The 23,398-nt window shown below is 41.3% G+C and overlaps 1 protein-coding gene across 6 annotated transcripts in view; it reads left to right on the forward strand.

Moving 5' to 3' along the window:
- LNX1 (ligand of numb-protein X 1) overlaps positions 1-23,398 on the forward strand; it is a 312,361-nt gene that overhangs the window by 122,346 nt on the left and 166,617 nt on the right. The gene's annotated exons all lie outside the window — the stretch shown is intronic.

A 23,398-nucleotide genomic window follows, 5' to 3' on the forward strand; every position in this document is an offset into this window, starting at 1 on the left:
GCTCATGTCCTGTTCCCCTTGGGGTGCGAGAGCCAAAAAGAGGAAGGAGAAGAGGTGCTCTCAGGGCTACACCCTTCTGACGCACTGGGCAGAAGAACTGGCTGGCCCTGGGAAGCAGGGAGCATGATCCTGTACGGAGATTCCTGCGGGATTTTTGTTGTGTTACAAGAACCCCAATGTTGTTTATTTTCCCAGGCCTCCACCAAGCTAGATACATGTGATGTTCATTAAGGGCAAGATGGTTTACAGGTGATCTCTGACAATGAAGTGAGAGAGAGATGGCTAGAGAGCTGCTGGTGGAAATCTCCTCTTGCCTCATGTAATACTGCCACAGTTGTGCTTAGTGGAGACATCTGAGCTGGAGCCCCATTGATCCTGTATAAAGAGAGAAGGCTGCTGGCAAGACATTATCTCTGCTAGGCTCCCATGTCTTTGTAATTGATTTCTTGCCTTGGGCTGTTGCAGCCCAAGATTTGCATGTTGCAAAGCCCATCTTTTCTCTTTGACCTGTAAGGAGATAGGAGAAAGGCATGAATGAGGAGTGGGACAGATGGTAGTCTTTCAGGGGAAGGGGTTATTACGTTTTTGTTGTTTATGTTGCTGCCAGGATTTTTATAATTTATTTAATTTAAATTGTCAAAACCTATTGGATATTAATAGACTTTCAAGGGCAACTAGGAATTCTTGTATTTAGTGTAGCAAAAATCTGAATGAATAATCTTTAATAAAAAAAATGTGGACTATGGCTTTTGGTACAGCCCTGTGTAAGGGGATGCATGGAGTTGTACTGCCCCAGGAGAAAGGAATTGTGTACGTGGAGAGTCATTATTCTTCACCTGCTCTCCAGTTTCTCTCAGGGGAGGAGGTAATCTGCTGCTTCCCCTGACCAGATCCCCTCCCCACCCAACACACATGCTCAGTTGCACTTGATAGAACATTGGGGGGAGGGCAGAGCGTGTGCTCCAACCATTCCTGGCTCCCCCATCGGCTCCTTGCCCACCTGTGCAGAAGGTAAGGGAAGTACTAGACACATAGCTCCTGCTTTGCCCTACCCACTGCCAAGGTACAGGGAGTCCATGCAAGGCAGGAGACAAGGTGGTGTCACTTCGCCTTATAGCCATGTAAGACTGAGTCACAATCTGTCCCTCACTGTTTTTGAATAAATACAGCTGTCCTACTTTTAGAAAGGATATAAAAAATCTGAATGAAAATCAACTTTTATGTCCACTGAACTTTTCAGATTGCTTTATAGATTTGAGAGGTTTAAGATATTACATTCAATCCATGGGTAAAAATAGAGTGCTTATAATCCTGTTATAGATTTACCCCCTTGGCAATGTTAAATATGTCTTAGTCAGGTGAGGTCAGGGTAGTGTTTCCAGAATTTTTTCTTTTAACCTGCATTATGCGTGGCTTTCTAGTGACTAAAGACTGCGGTAGAAAGTAGTTCTTTGTTTTCGTGTGCATGTATTTTTTAAAATTAAAAATACAGAAGTAGTAAAATTAAATATGTGCTTTTTTGAAAGCAGAATTTTGTGGAAGTGCAAACCTGTCCATCTCCTTCAAAACTTGAAAAATTAAGAACTTCCACATGTTGTGACTGTTTCCCTGATTTTGTGTATTCTACCCAGGGATGACAGGGTATAGTGTTTCCAGCATCAAGTACAGCGGTTTTCAAACTTTTTGAGCTGTCCCCCCACCCCCTTTGAGTTACAACTTTTGACTGTGCATCCCAGACAAAAAGAGGTGAGTCCGGAGGTGGAGGAGGTGCTCCCTTCCCAAGCCCCACTGCTTCCCCCACCCCTCCAAACGTTCCTTTGCAGTGTGCCCTACAATTTGAAAACCTCTGATCTACTGAATGGAAAGGATTGAGATTGATTGTCTATGTACATTCAATATATGAATGTTTCAGAAGGATTGCTTGATTAAACTGGAATTCTACTAAAAATATTCTCTGTAGATTTTAATTAGGGCTGTTGATTAATCGCAGTTAACTCATGCGATTAAAAAAATTGCAATTAAAAAATTAATCATGATTAATTGCAGTTCTAATCGCACTGTTAAACAATAGAATACCAATTGAAATTTATTAAATATTTTGGATGTTTTTCTACATTTTCATATATATAGTATTGTGTTGTAATTGAAATCAAAGTGCATATTTTTATTACAAATATTTGCACTGCAAAAATGATAAACAAAAGAAATAGTATTTTTCAACTCACCTCATACAAGTATTGTAGTGCAATCTTTGTCGTGAAACTGCAACTTACAAATGTAGATTTTTTTTGTTACATAACTGCACTCAAAAAGAAAAAAATGTAAAATTTTAGAGCTTACCAGTCCACTCAGTCCTACTTCGTGTTCAGCCAATCGCGAAGACAAACAAGTTTGTTTACATTTAAGGAGATAATGCTGCCCACTTCTTATTTAAAATGTCACCTGAAAGTGACAACAGACGTTCGCATGGCAATTCTGTAGCTGGCATTGCAAGGTATTTACAGCCAGATATGCTAAACATTCATATGCCCCTTCATGCTTCGGCCACCATTCCAGAAGACATGCTTCTATGCTGATGACACTTCTTAAAAAAATGTGCTAATTAAATTTATGACACAATTCTCCCGCAAGGAGTTCAATGTTCCCTGCTGTTTTTTCAATATTCTGCCATATATTCATGGTATAGCAGTCTCAGATGATGACCCAGCACATGTTGTTCATTTTATGAATACTTTAACTGCAGATTTGACAAAACGCAAAGAAGGTACCAATGTGAGATTTCTAAAAACCGATGCAGCACTTGACCCAAGGTTTAAGAATCTGAAGTGCCTCTGAGAGGGACAAGATGTGGAGCATGCTTTCAGAAGTCTTAGAAGAGCATCATTCCAATGTGGAAACTACAGAACCCGAACCACCAAAAAAGAAAATCAACCTTCTATTGGTGGCATCTGACTCAGATAATGAAAGTGAACATGAGTCCGTCCGCACTGCTTTGGATTGTTTTCAAGCAGAACCCATCATGAGCATGGACACGTCCCCTGAAATGGTGGTTGAAGCATGAAGGGACATATGAATCTTTAGCACATCTGGCATATAAATATCTTGTGACGCCAACTACAACAGTGTCATGAGAATGCCTGTTGTCACTTTCACGTGAGGTAAACAAGAAGTAGGCAGCATTATCTCCTGCAAATCTAAACAAACTTGTTTGTCTGAGTGATTGGCTGAACAAGAAGACTGAGTGGACTTGCAGGCTCTAAAATTTTACGTTGTTTTATTTTTGAATGCAGGTTTTTATGTATGCAAGTCTACATTTGTAAGTTCAGCTTTCATGATAAAGAGATTGCACTACAGTACTTGTATTAGGTGAATTAAAAATACTATTTCTTTTGTTTTTTTATAGTGCAAATACATATAATCAAAAATAAATATCAAGTGAGCACTGTACACTTTGTATTCTGTGTTGTAATTGAAATCAATATATTTGAAAATGTAGAAAACATGCAAAAAATTTTAAATAAAAGGTATTCTATTATTAACAGTGCGATTAATCGCGCTTCATTTTTTTTAATCTCATGACAGCCCAACATAAGAGTGGCCCTACTGGGTCAGACCAAGGGTACATCTAGCCCAGTATCCTGTCTTCTGACAGTGGCCAGTGCCAGGTGCCCCAGAGGAAAAGAACAGAACAGATAATCATCAACTGATCCATCCCCTGTCGCTCACTCCCTGCTTCTGGCAAACAGAGGCTAGGGACACCATTCCTGCCCATCCTGGCTAATAGCCATCGATGGACCTATCCACCATGAATTTATCTAATTCTTTAGTTTTAATACATATCAAGGCTTCAGTTAAAACTTCTACAAGTATAAAAAGACAATGGATTTTTTTTTTATTCAAGGCTCCTGATCAAAACAGCAGTGTGAGACTTCATGCTTTCATCTTTTAAATAGCATTCTGTATTTACAATTTCCATTTAGGTCAAATGGGATCCTGGATAATATGCAATGGGACATCATTGGCTTTAAAAAAATCTTTAATTGAAAGTTCTAGATGTCTTGCAAGTTGTTGCAACAATGAGTGATGACTAGCAGCTGCTCTACCACTTTGTATCAAAATTAATATTGTAATGTGCTTTTTATTAAAGGTAAACAGAATCTTTAAATCTCAATATTAGAAAAGATGGCCCCAGGGGCAACTTTGAACAAGAGAGGTGAGTGTTGGTAATTTAACCTCTCCCAACAAACTGAAGGCTCAGGGTAATGATATCAATTTCCAATCTATTTGCTGAGGTTTTAGGTGAGGAAGCTTCTCTTAGGTGGGAATTACCCTCTTTCATTATGACATAAACATAGCTGTATTTTGTACTGATGCCTACGAGAGTGGATAAGTAGAGGCTGATCTGCAATTGGCCATGTTTGTTTCTTCATCCCTGAGGTTTGCTTTGCTCTGGAAATATTTTCCATCAAAAGTGTTGTGATGGGTTAGATCACAGAGCCCCCCTTGGGAGCTGCCACCTGATGTGCCAAGACTATCTCTGCTCCTGCTTTTCCTGCCAGCTCAGGACCCCAGCACCCTGTCTGGCTGAGCCAGACACTCCCGTCTGCTCCAACACAGACCCAGGGTCTGAATTACTTGCCTCAAAGCTGCAGACTTAACTGAAAGCAGCTTACAGAAGTGTTCTTGTCTTTAACACTCAGATGCCCAACTCCCAATGGGGTCTAAAACCCAAATAAATCTGTTTTACCCTGTATAAAGCTAAATTGTTCGCTCTCTATAACACTGATAGAGAGGTATGCACAGCTATTTGCCCCCCCCCCCCCAGGTATTAATATATACTCTGGGTTAATTAATAAGTAAAAAGTGATTTTATTAAATACAGAAAGTAGGATTTAAGTGGTTCCAAGTAGTAATAGACAGAACAAAGTAAACTACAAAGTAAAATAAAATATCACACGCAAGTCTATGTCTAATACAGTAAGAAACTGAATACAGATCAGATCCTCACCAGTTCTAGAATGCTTCCTTTTACAGACTAATCTCCTTTTAGTCTGGGTTCAGCAATCACTCACACCCCTTGAAGTCACTGTCCTTTGTTCCAGTTTCTTTCAGGTATCTTTGTGGGTGGAGAGGCACTCTTTAGCCAGCTGAAGACAAAATGGAGGGGGTCTCCCATGGGCTTAAATAGACTTTCTCTTGTGGGTGGAGACCCCCTCCTCTCTCCTATGCAAAGTCCAGCTACAAAATGGAGTTTTGGAGTTACCTGGGCAAGTCACATGTCCATGCATGAATGAGTTCCTTACCAGCTAAGCCACATTCCTGGGAAAGCCCAGATGTGGATTGGTGTCTCCCAAGTTCATTGTTGGCTTAAGTGTTTCTTGACTGGGCACTTACTGAGAATAGTCTTTTCTCAGGAAGCTGACCAACTGCTTCAGTACAGACTACTTAGAATCAAACAAGTATGCAGCCAATATTCATAACATCAAATACAAAAATGATACATGCATACAAATAGGATTAATAGATTAAGTAGATCATAACCTTTACAGAGAGATGTTACCTGGCATATGTAACATAAAACACATTCTAGTTATGTTATGTTTTATTTATATATGTTATAAAACATAACATATATATATATATATATATATACACACACACACACACACACACACACATAAGCATATTTCCATAAAGCCTTATGGGGGGCACCAACCATCACAAGTGTGTTTTTGGTTTTTTGACTAAATACATTTTTTAACAAGTGTTTGCTTTTCACAGAAAATTTCAGTTTTTCATCAAAATTAAATTCCCAAAATCCAACTTTTGTTTTTCAACTGAAAACAGAAATATTTTGGCCAAAACATGTCTGCTGAAAACCAAAGTATTTAGATTCTGAAATGCTGCTGCAAAGCCTCATGGGAATTGGAGTTTTGGTGCCTCATACTCCCCCTTTTCCTCTGTAGGCCAGGCTCCCAAACTAGACATCCTCTCACCAGATGCACCATGGCTATATGACTGCCATGATGCATTGCCTCTCCTTATGAAGAGGAGAGGCTGGAGTGCATCATGGGAGGCATAATCTGACAAGAGGGGCCCAGCCTATAGAGGCGATCGGGAGGCACTCAGACTACAACTCCCATGAAGCATGTCAGAATTGAAATATTTCAGTCTTTTGGTTTGATTTTTGGTTTTGCCAAAAACTAGAAATTTTTCATGAGGGGCGGCGGGAGGGACTTTTCTACCAGCTCTATTGAACCACTGAGCAGTATTTAATTTAGACACATGTATTGTTGTTTAGTGCCAGCCTGGAGTAGATGTCCTGCCTGATTCATGGATTTCTTCTTCGAGACTTTCCAAATCATCAGACAACTGCCTTATCCTGTTCATCTCTCCTCAAACTTCTTCTCCAAAACTTCCTCTGCTCCTGTTAGTTTCTCCCAAATAGTATTTGCAGTATTACCATTTGTAATCCGTGTAATCCAGCCTAGACCATTTGCAAGTCTTTCTCAGCCACTACTCCTTTCTGATCAAACTTTTTTTTTTAATTCAGTAAGTATGGTTAATGGTTATTTTAAAAGACAGTTTGCAGTTTAAATTCTGGAAGCCAAGAGCCCTCCTCGGGCAGTGGAATATATCCTGAATGGAATGAGGCAAATTAGCCTAAAATGGCCAGTTACATTCCTTGGTTTTAAAAGATCAGCTTGAGGGGATCTAATTTGTTCAGGATCCTGTGACCTTTATATGCCTGCTTTTTCTAAATTTTGACTAATCTTTGTTTTTTTTTCCCCTTTAATTTATGATTTTGAAGGTTATCTTGAGGTCAAGTCTTCCTTGGCTAGGGAGTGGATTAAGATCAATCTGATCAAAACCATGCAGCATTCCCCTACCTTTCTTCTCTTTAATTTTATGGTGTTTTTGGAACAGGCTATTAAAATGAGCCAAAAAAAAAAAAAAAGAACAAAAAGAAACACACCCTGTTTGTTTGTGTGTTTGTTTGTTTTAAAGAAGCTGGAATGTACTGTGGAGAAATATTTTGATAACTCTGACAAGGCCATACTGGGTGGTAAAACATAAACTAGTTAAGCCCTGATCCAGGATGCAGATGAATAATTTGGGTTACCCATGTGAGTACAGTTAAACTGAGCAAAGCAAAACCCTTTACACAATGGAATTTCTCTTTGTCTGTATGTAACATAACTTTTGAAAACTTCATCTGATAAATACCAAATTTTCAGGGAATGTTCTAGATATCAGTGAGAAGAACTCTATCGTGTGCAGTAGCTTACTAGAGGGTTGCATGCTTCATTGCTTATGTATGTTGGGCTGTACACCCAGCCAGGCCCTCCTACCCCCAGCCAGGCACCTAGTTCCCCCACTCCAGCCAGCTCTCATGGCCATGCTGTCACCCTCTTCCCCACTCTGGCCAGTCCCCCCAGCAGGGCTGGAGTAATTTGGGTTACCCAGATGAGTAAAATTATATGTGAATTAAGTTATGTAAATGTTTCAAGATGACTATATCTCTAACATTTAGAGGGTAATCAATTCTATATTTTTAATACCCTTGCTCGTGTTACTAATAATTCAGATTGTCTATTAGATTTTGTTAAAATTGTTTTAGTTTTAACAATGTTTATGGTGTTTATACAGTTTGCTCATCACACACACTGACAGTACACGTGAGTTTTAAGTTTGTTTCATTTTCTGTTAACTTTGTGTAGTCACGTTCACTGAATATCATGGCCTGGTACAGTACTGTAACTGGGTTTCTGAATGAAAGTGAAGAGAAATGGTTAAATTTGAAAAACTGTTTTCATTTAAATTTATAAAAACCAATCATAAAGGCATGTTCTTTCTTTTTTGGAAAGAGTGAGAATCAAAGAGCATGAATATCATGCAAAAGCTATAAATCTAGAATTACCTTTTTACACCATATGGCCTACAAACATCCATATTTCTAAAGATGAGTGAAACAAATATCTTGATGTTTTAGTCTATGGGCAAATTCATCCCTTGTGAAAATCCATTTATATGAGGGGATGAATTTGAGCTAGTATATTCGCATCCTTTTACCCAGAGCCAGTGGGCCTGATTCTGATCTCACATCTGATTTACACTGCTGTAGTAACTCCACTAGCATCAGTGAGTAATTCAAATGACATTGATATCACTTAGTAATCTTACATCAATGTAACCCTATGTGTGAAACCAGAATATGACTCAGTCTTATTTGTAAACTGATATGCTCTGTCTACACATAAATTAGCTATGGGATCAAAGAAAGAAAAGTATCTGAAAAATTCTTTGCTGATCTGGACTGTGTACTAATGACAAAAACGGGTGATCTGCAAAAAGGGTACTGGCTGCTGAATAAGCCGTGTGGTAAACACCTCTGGAAACTTTGACAGTTTTACCACAGCAGTGTTTACAGGTAGTCATTTTGGAGAACTGTTGGTTACACTACAATACATTGATCATGATCTCACGTCATTTAACTGAAGTCTCCAGAGCACTGTACAAAGATTTTAAATTAAATGAGTCGTCAGCCAAACAGACTTCATTTCAAGATTTCTAGTATCCTAATGAATACTGCATATGATAGAGAAGGCTCATTTTTTACTTGGGCATCTTTCCTGTTTTGAGGAAACAGAACTCAGGAAGAATGTTAGCTACAATGTGCAGACTTGTAGGGATCTGTTATTTATTTACAGTTAGACTACTTGTCTGGAAACCTCTTCCAGTTCTGTATTGGATTCCATGCCCAACTCATTGTAGCAATCTGTACTAATAAAAGCTCATTTATTCCCGACTTCAGACCCATTCCTCTCTTCATTAATGCTGTTAATCTTCTGTTCTTATCTTTGAAACTGACAAATCACCTACACCTCATTGTTATACAACTGCATCATGCTGCTGTTACTTACTCATCCATTTTGAATAGCTAAGCACTCCCAAGGTTCACAAGCAGCAGGTCAAAAGTGCACAACATCCATCTCAGGATTTAAAAATGCATAAGTCAGATTTTGAAGAGCCCGAGAAGGGAAAATCTTCATTTGAACACCCACTTCAAATACATGGTGTTCTGAATATCCCACCAGCAGGAGAATTTTGGATCATCTTCTTGTGAGTCCACTGTTGGTGCTTAATAGATAATGTGAATTTTGTTGAATGCAATATGCATGAGGCTTGCTCTTATGGGGGGGGGGGGGGGGAGAGGAGGGACAACTCGGTGGTTTGAGCATTGGCCTGCTAAACCTAGGATTGTGAGTTCAATCCTTGAGGGGGCCATTTAGGGATCTGGGGCAAAAATCTGTCTGGGGATTGGTCCTGCTTTGAGCAGGGGGTTGGATTAGATGACCTCTGGGGGTCCCTTCCAACCCTGATATTCTATGATTAATGATCCCTTCAGTGCCAGTGAAATGCTGCAAAGATCTCAGACACCATTAAAATGTGACAATGTCAGGGACAAATACAGAAAAATCTCTCATTCTCCAATTTTTTTTCTCTTTCCTATGGATACATTTTGCATGCAACTCCACTGCTGTATAAGGGACCAAATTGGTACACGAAGCCCTAGATATTCGGAAGGATCAATGATCTCAAGAATCCGGTCACTGTGTTGATGGGGAGGTGGGAAGGGGGAAGAATTCTGCCATAGCATACTAGCCAGTTAAGAGTCAGCTACACACGGCTTTTATTTTTGAAAAAAGGATAAAAGTTAGTTTTGCGTAGCCAGGCTTTCTAAGTGGGGAGGGGACATAACAATCATTAACTTAGCACAAAGAATTTATTATTTGGGGTGTTGCCCAGGAGTGATTTGATGAGAGAGACAGTCTCCTAACAGTCAAATATAATATAGGCTCAGTTAAATGGGGAATAATCCTCCCAAGAGAAGTGGTGTAAGTCCTCAATGCCACTCACATGTCAAACTAGATCTATCCTGGAAAAAATACATCAGGGAATGGTCCTGGATTAGCAGACAAGTGGACTGGGTGGGCTAAGAAATCATTTTCATTTCTAATTTTTGTGATCACATAATCAAAGATAATGCATTTTATGTGCTGTACTAACCTTGCCTATGTGATGTACCACACACAGACACAAGAGGTGCAGAGTGGAGCTAAATGAGAAAGTATGATATGCACCCAACGGATTGTATTCCACATAGCTTTCATCTCACACTAAGCATAGCATCAAACACCATTTACCCAAGGGTATACAGTGTTCTGCCCTTACAGGTATTATGCAATCACCAAAATTAAGGAGAGTTCTCACCAGGCAGGTATTAATATGATTCACCTTAGACCTGTTAGGTTGCTCATAGGCTCAATTATATGCTGTCATAGAGCAAAGTAGTGTACCTGCTGTGCCTTTTGCAGCTAGGCAACAAAGAATGCTTAAGGTATGACGTGGTATGCCACAGCAGTGTGATGACTGTATCCATTAAAAGAATATTTGTCAGACGTGTACATGACATCAGTCACTTTCTGAAGTCAGTCACATATATGAACACATGAGAAGTATGTGCTAGTATGCAAGTGGATATCAGCCCAACATCTCATTGCATGAACACAACCACTCTGTCACTGATCTCAGCATGTCATGTTGTTTTCAGTACAGATGTTGCCCCTGAAAGATGTGAGCATGGATGTGATGACATATAAGAACACTCTGAAGCTGGATTTGTATTATGGAAAGATCTGATCCGTACTTCCACTGAAGTCAATGATAGTCTTGCCTTTTAACTCTACTGGAAGTGTTTTTAACATTACAGATTTAGATAACTTAGTAGTGGTTTAATGGCAGAACCACCTCGGCCCAAGGGTGAAATAAGTGAAGAGCCAATGTAGAGAGGACGGCTGGCCCAGTGGTTTAAGTACTAGCCTCAGACTTGGGAGACCCTGTGTGACGTTATTGACATAAACTGGGACCATATAGATCATTGTTGCAACCAAAGTCCTGTAGTGGCACCCAAATCTGGTGTAAAGGGGGTCAAATGGGGTGTCTAGGACAAGGTTATGGTTTACTGGTTATGATTATGCTGTCTATATGTATGTATCAGTTTTGTAGTCGAAGTTATGAATATTGGCTCTATACTGTCTGTATGGCAAACTTATGCTATGCTTCTGGGTGACATCCCAGACAAGCTGAGATTAGCTCTGCCTAGCCTGCTTGATGGCCCATTAAGGACCATCAGCTATACAATGGACCCATTGAGAGAAGGCAGATACGCCTTGTACCTCAGCAAAGTATGCAGGGACTGGCCCATGTGACTCCAGACTCCATGTTGCTGTAATTTAAGAACAAAGAGGTGTTCTTACACCTGGAAAAGACTATATAAGGCTGATGCCTGATCTCCATCTTGTCTTCAATCCTGCTTCTTACCTCTGGAGGAACTTTGCTACAAGCTGAAGCTTTGAACAAAGGACTGAGGACCCATCCCAGCGGGGGATGTATTCCAGAGACTTGATTTGAACCTGCAGTTTATTCCATCGCTGCTGCAAGCCTGAACCAAGAACTGTGCCATTACTGTATGTAATTGATTCCATTTAACCAATCCTAACTCTCATCTCTATCTTTTTCCTTTTATGAATAAACCTTTAGATTTTAGATTCTGAAGGATTGGCAACAGCGTGATTTGTGGGGAAGATCCGATTTGTATATTGACCTGGGTCTGGGGCTTGGTCCTTTGGGATCAGGAGAACCTTTTTTCTTTTACTGGGGTATTGGTTTTCATAACCATTTGTCCCCATAACGAGTGGCACTGGTGGTAATATTGGGAAACTGGAGTGTCTAAGGAGATTGCTTGTGAGACTTGCGGTTAGTCAAGGGATGAGACCGAAGTTCTCCTAGTCTGGCTGGTTTGGTTTGCCTTAGAGGTGGAAAAAACCCCAGCCTTGGGCTGTAACTGCCCTATTTGAGCAATTTGTCCTGAGTTGGCACTCTCAGGTGGGTTCCGCCAGAACCGCATTGTCACAGTGGCGTAGTCGTGCTTGGATCCACAGAACCAGGTCAATTAAGCTTTGGGTCAGAACCCCACGCTATCCAAATTTGAATTTTGGGATTGAGAGTTTTGTTGGTTAAAGAGCTGCTGCAATGGCTGAGCAAAGAGCATATGAGGGACTTGGCAAAAAAGCCCTGGAAAATTTGTGTTCAGAAAAGAGGATAAGCTTTAGAAAGAAAGCTACAAAGGAAGAACTGAGAAATCTGTTAATAGCCAGTGATCAGGGGGCAAGAGCACAGCCCTTACCTGAGGCTGCAGAAGATGCAGAAAAAATTAGGATGCAAAGGGTGACAAGTAAACTGCAATTTGAGCATGAACAGAAGCTAGCGGATCTTCGGTTGCTGGAGAAGCAAAAAATAGCAGAATTAGAGAAGGAGGCTGATGAGAGAGCTCGTAAGGGACGTCTAGAGCTGCTCGCTGCTGAGCAGGAGACTCACAGGATGGAACAGGAGACTCACAGGATGGAACAGGAGACGGCCAGACTTCAGCTCCAAGTACTGGAAGAGCGGAGAAAGTCATCCCCACCTGGTGCTCCACTTCCCCCCCGCCATGAGAAAAACTGGGAAAGGATGTGTCCCATTTACAACGATACTGAGGATATAGAGGAGTTTTTGTCTACCTTTGAACGCCTCTGCAATCTGTACCAGATCCCCGAGGGTCAGCGAATGCCTGTCCTGCTGACCAGACTGACTGGAAAGGCCAGGGAGGTATTCAATGACTTGGGGGAACAAGAAGCCTTAGATTATGCGCTGTTTAAGGATTCTGTGTTAAGGCGGTTCAAGGTTACTCCTGAATCTTACAGAGTTAAGTTTAGAGAGTTTAAAATGTCTAAGGATTGTACTTTTGTAGAATGTGCTCATAAGCTGATGGGTTTTGTTAAAAAGTGGGTTATGGGAGCCAAGGTTCATGGGAGTTTTGAAAAACTGCTGGATTTGATAACTTTGGAACAGTTCTTAGACATTGTGCCTGACAATGTGAGAGCAGCTGTGTGTGACAGGGACCCTGAGTCAGTCCTACGGGCAGCAGAGATTGCGGATGCCCATACCCAAAACAGGGCTCGAGAAGGGTGTAAAACCCCGGGGAAAAGTAATCACCATTCCCCCCAGTTCAAGAGGAGGGAAGGATTTAAAAATAAACCTGACTCTTCTAAAGGAGTTCAAGGGGGCCTGGAGGGTAGGAACTCACATCCCAGGACGGAACAGGTTACATGCTATCACTGTGGTATCCTGGGCCACATGAGATCAGACTGCCCGACACTGAAGGGCAGCCCAAAACCAGCAACCCCAAATGCCACGGCAAATGCTAACCCTGTTGTTGTAAACTCACAGGCAAGCCACACAGAGCCCAGCATTGGTGCCCTGTGTGCAAATGCTGTTTCTGTGGTCTCTGAAGAATTTGACCTTAAAACTCACATTAAAGCTAAATATGGGGGAAATAACGCAGAGTTTATTAGCAGTGCAGAAGTGAATGGAGTGAGGTGTATGGCATGGAGGGACACCGCAGCAGATATTACTCTGGTTAAAGCAAGTCTTGTCAGGAAGGAAGATTATTTGCCAGGTGAAGATGTAACTGTTGTAGCCTTATCTAAGTATTTTGTCAGGGTGCCTTTGGCTAAAGTCCACCTGAAATGGAAGGGATTGGAGGGCACCATGGTTGTGGGAGTAAAAGACATAATCCCTAAGGATATTATGATTGGAAATGATATTAAAGCTATGGTCAGTCAAGTTAATACAAACCAGGCACAAGAGAGGATTGATCCTAAGGTTGTGCCTATGGAGGGTTTCTCCAAAAGTTTGTCCTTGGAAAGTAGCTGTTTGGCTGTAAATGAAGTTTCTGAATGTCTATCTAATGTCTCAGAAGTAAATCTGGAATTAGATCAAGCGAAGGGAGAGGAGAACAAGGAGATTTTGGATGAGTCTAGGCAGTCTTGTGAACTGATGGCTTTATCTAGTCAGCAGTTTGGGAAGGCAAGGAGAGTGGAAGATGAGTGTCCCTATACCTTATCTGTTTCCTGTGCGAAGAATAGCGACAGTGAAGGAAATGTGCCTGTGTCTGTCAGGGGTATTGACTTGCCTATGGAGGAAGCTACCCCAGTCTCCAAGCAGTTGTCTGTGAACAGCCCGGTTTGCTGGGACAAGGGAAATGAAATCCCAAACTGTATGTCTGGTAAAGAAAAATGCGTCTCCAACTCTTTTTTGTCTGTGGAGCAGACAGGAGGGGCCTTTCGGCCTGTGATGGTTGAGAGTAATTTAGCTGTCTCAGAGTTGGTTCTGGATTCAACTAAAGCCCAGGAAGGGAATGGTCCTAAGTTTGCATCTGCTGGGGAGAATGGCACCATAACTAGGTTGCATCCAGTTAGTGTCTTAGCAAAGTCCCAGAGACCAGAAAATTCTGGTGCTTGTATTTTGCCTGTTGCTCATGTGTGGTTGGAGAAGGGTGTAACAACTCTGTCTGATCAGGGTGATACCCTAGCCAGGGCACAAGGAGAGCAGAAAGGTAATTTGGTTGTGGTACCTACGGACAGTTTAACAACTTGTAGCAAAAAGGAAAAAATTCCTAAGCTTGTGTGTGGCAAAGAGAAGGGAAGTATTTCTAACCTTTTATCTAAAAAGTCTATGGGTGTGCCTGAAAGGGGATTGTGTAGAGATCTGCCTGATGGGCCAAAGGTGATCCTGAATGCAAGTAAAACCCAGACAGAGTCTGTTGTTGCTCAGGAAAGTGTTCCTTTAGAGCAGGCCCTAGGTGAAGAGGGTAAGGGCAGAATTTCTGTGAGGGGTGATTTGCTGCTTAGAAAAGCTCCTGGAGAAAGGAATCCTCAGGGTACTCGGTGCAAGCAGTTCCCTGCAACTGAAGGGTGTGAGAGTGATTTAATCAAGGAAGTTTCAGTTCCTAGCAGCCAGAAATTGTCTGTTGGGAATGGATCCACTGACTTTCCTTTTAAAAGATCCAGTGTGGGTAGCTTTGAGAAGGTCTCAGAGGAAGTAAAAGTTGTTAAGGAATTGAGGCAGCCCTATAACCAAGTGGCTGTGTGGGGCCAACTTGTTGGGGAGACAATGGTGTTGGAGCAGAAATGTCTCCTTTCTAATTCTTTAAACGAGCAGTTTGCGCTTCAGGGTTTGAGGACAGATTTGGTTACTGATGTGTCAGAGCAGAGCAGTTTTATGGCTGAATGCTTGAGGATGCGGGGGAGAGCAAGCAAACTCTCACCCGCAGACTCTTTGGATTTGTGTGGTATCTCTTTAAGGCAGAGTCCAGCCTTGGAAATTATAGCAGTTAAGGATAGGAAAACTGGTGGACTGGCTCTGGTCTGGGGTAGTGCAAATTACTTGCCTGGCTGGGAAAGGGAGGACTTGCTAATAGCTGTTAGCACAGAGGGCCCACCCCATCAGCCAGTGAATTCTGTTAAGCAAGAGAAATCAGGGTTTGATTCTGCAGGACAAGGAGGAAAGAGAAAACTGAATTTGGCAAAGGGAAGCCACAGGTTAACCCTAAAATGCCCAAACTCCAATGGTATTGAACCAAAGGGGTGGCATGACAACCATGATTGTAGATGGACACTTGCAATGAACTTGTTGTTATTGCTTAATTTTGTAATGAATGTGTTGCTATTGCCACAAACTGTAAAAATGTACAATGTGTCTAATCTTTTGGAGAATCCCTTGGACATGTTAAAAGGAATACATGAAAACACACGTTATGTTGAAAGGCCTTGTTACACTGGGGTTTCACAGGTAATGCCTATAAACAATATGGGAACTTTTCACAGGGGAAAAGACATTCCAAACCTAATGTGCTGTATGAAAAGGAAGACTGAGGCACACTACCATATTGCTTTCATGGCTAAATGCCAAGATTCCTGTACTATGAAGAACATTGATATCTGCATTTATTCGATGTTAATTGGGTTCCAAACATTTGCCCGAGCTGGTATGGATAAAGTAGCTGTTTTCTTTAGCTCTTGGCAAGATCACATAACACATACAGGAACCATGCTGCCAGAGCAGATCCAATCCACTATTGTTCTAACTAAGTTTTACCTTGAGGTTGTAAAGAGGTTCAATCATGTGGTTAAACATGATTTTGATAAACCATTTCTGTTATACACTGGTATGGCTTCTAACCCAATACTAGCTGTAGTAAGACAGAACCCAGGATGGGGAGCTCTTGGGATGCAGTCAGTGATGTTTGTGTCATCCCTTCCTGCATCAATTTTGCGTTGGGGGTGTGACGTTATTGACATAAACTGGGACCATATAGATCATTGTTGCAACCAAAGTCCTGTAGTGGCACCCAAATCTGGTGTAAAGGGGGTCAAATGGGGTGTCTAGGACAAGGTTATGGTTTACTGGTTATGATTATGCTGTCTATATGTATGTATCAGTTTTGTAGTCGAAGTTATGAATATTGGCTCTATACTGTCTGTATGGCAAACTTATGCTATGCTTCTGGGTGACATCCCAGACAAGCTGAGATTAGCTCTGCCTAGCCTGCTTGATGGCCCATTAAGGACCATCAGCTATACAATGGACCCATTGAGAGAAGGCAGATACGCCTTGTACCTCAGCAAAGTATGCAGGGACTGGCCCATGTGACTCCAGACTCCATGTTGCTGTAATTTAAGAACAAAGAGGTGTTCTTACACCTGGAAAAGACTATATAAGGCTGATGCCTGATCTCCATCTTGTCTTCAATCCTGCTTCTTACCTCTGGAGGAACTTTGCTACAAGCTGAAGCTTTGAACAAAGGACTGAGGACCCATCCCAGCGGGGGATGTATTCCAGAGACTTGATTTGAACCTGCAGTTTATTCCATCGCTGCTGCAAGCCTGAACCAAGAACTGTGCCATTACTGTATGTAATTGATTCCATTTAACCAATCCTAACTCTCATCTCTATCTTTTTCCTTTTATGAATAAACCTTTAGATTTTAGATTCTGAAGGATTGGCAACAGCGTGATTTGTGGGGAAGATCCGATTTGTATATTGACCTGGGTCTGGGGCTTGGTCCTTTGGGATCAGGAGAACCTTTTTTCTTTTACTGGGGTATTGGTTTTCATAACCATTTGTCCCCATAACGAGTGGCACTGGTGGTAATATTGGGAAACTGGAGTGTCTAAGGAGATTGCTTGTGAGACTTGCGGTTAGTCAAGGGATGAGACCGAAGTTCTCCTAGTCTGGCTGGTTTGGTTTGCCTTAGAGGTGGAAAAAACCCCAGCCTTGGGCTGTAACTGCCCTATTTGAGCAATTTGTCCTGAGTTGGCACTCTCAGGTGGGTTCCGCCAGAACCGCATTGTCACACCCTGGTTCAGTTTCCTGCTCTGCCATAGACTGCCTGTGTGACCTTGGCCAAGTCTTTTGGGCCCAGATCTACAAAGGTACTTAGGCTTTGAAATCTCAGTTGTAGGTGCCACAGTGATCCACCAAACTTAGTTTGCCACTTAACCCCAGAGTAGACACCTAAACTCACTGCCTCTGGGCACGTACACTGCACAGGCACACCCGGACACCTATTGCCTGCCTAAGCTTGAGAGTGATCCCTGATTTGGGGGAAGATAGGTGTTCATCTGCCTAACTCACAGGTGGGGCTTGAACTGGTAGGCATGCTCAGTGGCCACTTACCAGAGCAGGCACCATTCAAAATCTGGCCAGAGAAGAAGGCACCGATGTCCAACTTTTAGCTCAGTGGTTAGAGGACTCACCTGCACTGTGGGAGATTTTCTGCCTAAGGGGGAGAAAAGGCACCCACCGGTTCAAATCCTAACCAGCAGGCTACAGAGTTATTCTAACTGGATTTCACTGTTTATGCACAGAGGAACAGCTTCAGCAGGAAAGATTGAGGGAATCCCCATCTCAGACTATCCCATAGCCCAGTGATTAGAGCACTCTCCTGAGAACTATGGGAGACCCCCCCACCCCCATTCAAATCCTTTCTCCTCCCTGGGTCTCCCACGTATAGGGCAAGTGGTCTAACCACTTCCTCCTTCAGACATTTTGTGCGGCGTGAGGCTGGTACCTAACTCATTCTCACAAGAAACAACTTAAGTACCTAAGTCTTCTGACTCCAGGAGAGGAGTTCCTGGCTGTGGATTGCTATTTTGTCCCCTAGCAGTCCAGACATAGGTGCCTAACTCCTTGAGAGAGCCAGGGCTTAGGACACATCTCTCTCACTGGATGTTCCATAGGCTAGCTGAGGCGGCTCCCCACCTAGCATTGCTGGCTTTTGTGGATTGCATTATTAGGGCTTAGTTCTCCTCATTCATTGTATAGGGAGTCTAGGCATCTAACTCAGGCTTTGTGCATCATATGGTTGTTCCTGTGATTTTTTTTTTTTTAAGGTGCCTAAAAGTTAGGTGTTGCAACACTGAGCTAAGTCCCTTTATGGATCTGGGCCTTGGTCTTTCCATGCCTCAGTTTCCTATGTGTACAATAGGATACTAGCACTTTCCCACCTCAGATGGGTATTGTGAGGATAAACACATTAAAGATAGTGGGGTGCTCAGATACTACAGTAATGGGAGCAAGACAAGTACCTAGGATATCTAGATATCTTGGACTGTAAAGTACATAGTGGAGCTGATGGTGGAACACAACTACTAAATCCTCAAATGAGCTCTGTCCTACATGTAAGTTGGGGACAGTGTACCTACTGTATGAGGTCACATCTCAGTAAACTGGCTAAGAGGATGTTGCTTAATGATGATCTTGTTTCAGGGTTCTTAAGAGTACTGGATCTATAGGGAACTCACCACAGAGGTCAGCTCACCAGCAGTAAACAATTTCCCCCCCACACACACACTTCAGAGCTCTAAACCATGTAGCTGCCATTCTCCTGTTTGGAGCAATGTTTTATCTTATTGATAAGAGCACAGGATGCAACATGCTGAGGGTAGAAAGTGCTAGTGTAGATGGCAGTAAAAGTACTGGTTTGGTACACTGGCATTCATATATTAGTCTGAGCCCTGGTGGGGAGAGAATGAGCAATAAGATATTGAGCACATTAGGATCACATTCCTCCCAAGCACAAATGAGGGAGACAGAACAAACTTAGAATCTGAATGACTGTCAGATATGAATGCACATCATGTAATGTCTTTAGAATGTGTGGAATGAACAAAGTACTGGTCTGCGGTAAAGAGGAAACTGATGTATTGCAGCTGACTTTTGAGTGTAGGCAAAGAGCCCAGTTTTATTACACATTTGTGGTATAGAGCAGTAAGTAGAAAATATACCAAATGAATTAATATTAATGGCTCTAATAATAGATGATGCATACCTATATCACAAGGCTTTTCTGAGGATTAATGTTTATAAAGTGCTTTAAAAATAAAAAGCATGATGTTAATGCCAAGTATTAACATTAGCATTCGTGGTATTATATAACTAATAGCTCCATGGACTGAGAAATCTAAAGGGCTGATTAGCTGATCTCATGGAGATGCACATGTTGCACAGACAATACTGCATTCAAGTAATGTGCATTTCACATACCCCACCATCAGATAATGTTCCAAAACAAAGCATGAATCAGTAATGTGTCATCTTGGGTTGGAGCATAGAGTCCACTGGGTAATCTATGTTGCTACAAGCTTGTGTGTTGTGTTGTCATGTGACTGTACAGATTGTAACATGTATATTGCTAGTAGCATCGAGAAACTTCAACAGAGATTGGGGCCCATTGTGCTAGGTGTTATGTATACAAATATTAAGAAATCATCCCTGCTTCCAAAAAATTACCCCTCTATAGAAAAGACAAAGTATGGGCAGGAGTAAGTATTCTTTTCCCTATTTTACAGATGGCTGATTGAGACATAGGAAGATTAAATGACATGCCCAAGGTCACTCAGGAAGTCTGGAATAGGGCTGGGGATTGAACCCAGATCTCTTGCACCCAATAAAATGCCTTAGAGGTAGTATGGCCTTGTGTTTGACAGTGTCACAATTGCATTTCTTTACAGTTTGGTCTGGTAATAGTTTTTCATTCACAGACTGAATGGGCCAGAAGGGGGACTCTTGATTTAGGATAAAACCCAATTTATGAGAAGCATCTTTAGTTATTGACATAGTAGGTGAATTTTTTCATTAGGTGTTCCTAGTGACCACTGAAGACATCTGAGACTATTGACCTCTCATAAGGTTTAGGTCACAAAAGTGCCATGTGTTTTCTGAAAATCCATGGGGTGTTGCCCTAGGGTCCTGAATTGCTAGGTTATCTCTGAAGGGCAAACCAGAAAAATCTTCTGTAAGATTGACATATTGGGATAAGAATGCAGGCATCCTGCTGGTCAATGCCAGATGTTATCCAGTCACCCTGCTAGACAGCTGAAATCCTGAACACTACATATATAGTTTACTTAATCATTTAATTGACAAAGATGTAAATTAAAATTAACCCTGAGCCTACTGAATTAAAATCCATCTTCCTTCTCCTGCTATGCCCCTGGGGCTCCTACAAGTTTTGTAACAATTTCTGCATTTTCTGAAGTCCGGCTCACTTTGAGGAACCCTATAGAACATGGGTGAAAATTAGTCATTGGAAATGGAGCAGAGAAAGAAACAGGACAGAGAGGATACAGGAGGTAAATATGTAAAGAACTGTTCCTTAATAGAAGTGGAGCTATATGCTTTGATCCGTATGATTGGTCATTTGTGTAATGATGATGATCGTGGGCTAGATTCTCAGCTGGTGTAAGTTGGTTCTGCTAAAGGAAGATAAGTATCCCTATTTTATAAATGGGGAAATTCAGACACAAAGGAAAGCGGTAACTTGGCCAAATAATACAGTAGATCATTGGCAGAGTGGGAAATAACTCTTCTCAGATCTCCTACTTATTGCCAAGTCAGTATGTTATCCACATTGCCTACCTGTGCTCCTCTGTGCACACTGCCTCCTATGCATGACAGGAGGTGGGCTATTACACAACCGGAGAAAGTATTTCATAGTAAGTATCAAATTGGGCCCTGTCGCAGATTGGAATGGAGATAAGGGATAGACCCTTTTCTTTCTTATCATTCTTATTCCTAATTAATATATTTACTGATAAATGTTTTCCAGAATAAAAAAAGAGGATCTTCAGTATTTACGTTACTTGTTTCTGTGATGATTCTGCGCAGAGAAATATTTAACTACTCAAAAGCTGCGTAATCTTAGTTACTCTGAAGTACAATTAAATCTCCTGCGTCTCTATTAATCAAAAAGCATGTTTTATATATCAAGTTCAGATTCTTAACAGAAATCACCAAAAGTTCTTTGTATTTTGGACAGGATTAATAGATTGCAAGACACACTTGATTCATTTTATCACAACAAATGCCTTCAGGAAAGAATATACTGCATGTAGTTGTTTTGTGATTAGGACGTATAGTAACTTTGCTTCAGATACTCGGTGTCAAATTCCATCTTACATCTCTGCAGTGTAGTCCAGAGAAGTGAAAATCAGAAACATCTGTCTTCTCCTCGCCCCATCTCTTCCTCCCCCCACACTGAAAAGAAATGTTACAAACAGGAAACTGGCATAAGTAGTAGAAGTTAATGCACAAAAATAGAATAATACAGAGCCAAATGGATGCATATTCTACACACTAATTAAAAAGACAAATCACTTGTCACTTACTTATTAGCAACAAATATTGAGATGCTCTTTGGCAATAATCATTGCCCATCTTGTGTAGTAGTGTGTTAGTAATGCCAAGAGTACACAGCTGTGGTATTTTAGGAACAACCATTATCAGTGTGCCCTTTATTGTGATGAGACAGCATGTTCAGATCTGTGGCTGGGAGACCAAATGATGACAGAAAAGGAACCGAGGGTAACAAATACTTTTCTTTTCCCTTTCTGCAGCACGTCTGTCTGCCAGCATTTTTTTCTCTGAAGGATAATAAAATGGTCCCTTACATTTTTTGATATGATTTTTATATTTGAGCAACCCAAAGTATGGTAGGTCCTTCCCAGAAATAAGTACAGATGTAGCTTTGTCCTGCGGGGCTTACAACATGGAAAACAAATGAAGGGCACAGCTGAGAAATAGGGAAGGCAGGGCGGAGGAGGAGAACAAGGGCCAATATGATAATGACATGGTTATTCATTACCCAGAGCCCGCTGGAGACAATAGACAACTTGTCATTTACTGCAGTAGGTTTTGGATCAAGCCAAAGGCAAGTGATGGCTCTGTTTAATCAGTTTTTCTATTTTCTAGCTCATTTCTCATTAGCAACACAGTAGAAATGAGATGACTGTTGAGAGGGAATTGGCTGTTCAGACAAGTTTAAGGAGAGCATTCCATGCAAAGGGGTCATAAACATTAAAATTAGGAGGAGAATGCCAGGTTAGCCAAATAACTGCTACATACCTTTGTCCTTAGTAATGACTTTATTGACATGTAAAGAAAAGTGTTTCCATGCATAAAGGAGAAAACAAACTAAATTATAGTCTGTCATATTAAAATCTTCCAAACATTTTGGGCAATTTCTAGAAGGATATGGTAACATTAAGCTACATTTTTTTAAGAAAGTCAATATCATTTTAAGGCACTGAAATACTGCTGAGTGTTGGTACTGGGAAATCCCTCAATTTTCATTTATGATAACTGTATTATTACACTTAGGGCTGAAAAAGCATAGAATTCTACCTCCGGACTATTGACTAAGGTCCTGATTTAATTCCTTAGAAACCAATGCAGTCTTTCCACTGACTTCAGTTCAGTTGGATCAGGCCCAGAGGAAACTACTATAAGGCCTGGTCTACACCTGTAACTTAGGTTGACCGAGCTATGTCACTCACTGTCTGAAAAATTTTGCATCCAGAGCACCATAGTTAGGTCAACCTAACTCCCAGTGTAACTAGGTTGATCAAAGGAGTCCCCTCAAAGGTGGATTACACTACAGCAAGAGAAAAACGGAATGTTGATTTAGGAAGCATCTACACTACAGTGCTACAGCAGCCACTGCAGCATCTTAGCTGTGCTGCTGTAGAGTAGACATAGCCTTAGAAAGGGCTAATCAGAACGTGTATAACAGGGGTAGGGAACCTATGGCACACGTGCCGAAGGCGGCACGCGAGCTGATTTTCAGTGGCACTCACACTGCCCGGGTCCTGGCCACCGGTCCGGGGGGCTCTGCATTTTAATTTAATTTTAAATGAAGCTTCTTAAACATTTTGAAACCTTATTTACTTTACATACAACAATAGTTTAGTTATATATTATAGACCTATAGAAAGAGACCTTCTAAAAACATTAAAATGTATTACTGGCACGCAAGACCTTAAATTAGAGTGAATAAATGAAGACTTGGCGCACCACTTCTGAAAGATTGCTGACCCCTGGTGTACAACATTGGTCAAAGAGCAGTTTTACTAACATTGATCAAAGTTGAAGAGCAATTAACAAAAGATACAAA

Source organism: Chrysemys picta, chromosome 5, assembly GCF_011386835.1.
Source record: "Chrysemys picta bellii isolate R12L10 chromosome 5, ASM1138683v2, whole genome shotgun sequence".
Taxonomy (NCBI): Eukaryota; Metazoa; Chordata; order Testudines; family Emydidae; genus Chrysemys; species Chrysemys picta.